Below are 1,521 nucleotides of genomic sequence, written 5' to 3'. Positions count from 1 at the left end.
ATGTCCTCTGGCGCCATTTTAATCTGATTATAGCCTGAGAAACCGTCCATGAAAGAGAATACCGAGGATTGAGCCGTATTATCCACCAATACATCGATGTGAGGTAATGGGAAATCATCTTTCGGACTCGCTCTGTTCAAATCCCGGTAGTCGACACACATTCTGACTTTGCCATCCTTCTTCGGCACAGGAACGATGTTGGCTACCCACGGTGGATAACTGGTAACAGCCAGAAAACCTGCATCCCACTGCTTCTGAACCTCTTCCTTGATCTTGACAGCCATATCAGGACTAGTTCTGCGAAGCTTCTGCTTGACCGACGGACACTCTTCTCTGAGGGGTAATCGATGCACTACAATGTCTGTATCCAACCCAGGCATGTCTTGATATGACCAGGCGAATATTTCCACATATTCTCTCAGCATCTCAATCAGCCTCCTCTTGACAGAGTCCTCTAAAGCATCCCCAATCTTGATCTCTCTTCTGGCGTCCTCAGTACCCAGATTAACAACCTCCAACTCCTCCTGATGAGGTTGGATAACCCTTTCCTCCTGCTTCAGCAATCTGACCAATTCTGCGGGGAGTTCACAGTCTTCCTCACTCTCCTCTTCAGCTTGGTAGATGGGATTATCAAAATCATACTGAGCCATAACAGGATTGTTCATAGTGGATTCCATGAGATCACTTCTGCATGTTAATGCCTTATTTTAGAAAAAGAGTTCAAAAAAGTCACAAAAAACAAAAACATTGCCATTTTTATTGTTTTTTAGAAAAAGTGAAAACAACAAAAAAAAAATAGAAAGACAGGGATCACAAAATTTGATTGCAAAACGTCCTTTATTTATGATAATCATTAAAACATGATGAGGCCCTACAATGAACCACTACGCCTTGGGCAGAACGTAGGGTTTTCATGCAAAATGAAAAAACAAAGGAAAATTACTCTGTCTGAAGAGTAACTTGGACCACTTCTTCAGCCGTCCAGTTGTTGATAGACTCCCCTGGGGCACACGGGCGAACCCAGATGTCTAAATCACAGTCGCTGTTGTAACACCCCGATAAAAATAAGATAATTATTTAATTTAAGTTAATATTATATTTATTAATTTAATTAAATAGTTGGAATTATTGGATTATTATTATTATTATTATTTGAATAATAATTATTGGAAAATATATATAAGTTGGAAATAAGAAAAAGAGGCCATTTGGTAAATAAAAGGTTTTCACGTGAAAACAGAGAAGCGACTCAAAAAGAGGAAAAGGGCAAAGAGGCAGAGCAAGAGGAAGAAGGTTGGAGAAGAGAAGAGCTTGAGGCTAAAAGATTCGCCGGATTAACTCAGGTAAGGGGGGTTTATCGTCGTTTAATGGGTATTATGGGTTAACATGTAATGGGTAGTGATAAACCGTTGAATTGACCCTAATTGGGATGTTGAATGCTGAAAAATTGTGTTGGATAAGTTGTGTTAAAACTGAAATTGAATCTGTATTTGTGTGAGTTGTGATTTCCCGAACGTATAG

Source organism: Lathyrus oleraceus, chromosome 5, assembly GCF_024323335.1.
Source record: "Lathyrus oleraceus cultivar Zhongwan6 chromosome 5, CAAS_Psat_ZW6_1.0, whole genome shotgun sequence".
In the NCBI taxonomy this organism is placed as follows: domain Eukaryota; kingdom Viridiplantae; phylum Streptophyta; class Magnoliopsida; order Fabales; family Fabaceae; genus Lathyrus; species Lathyrus oleraceus.
Note: the sequence above shows the minus strand (reverse complement) of the source record.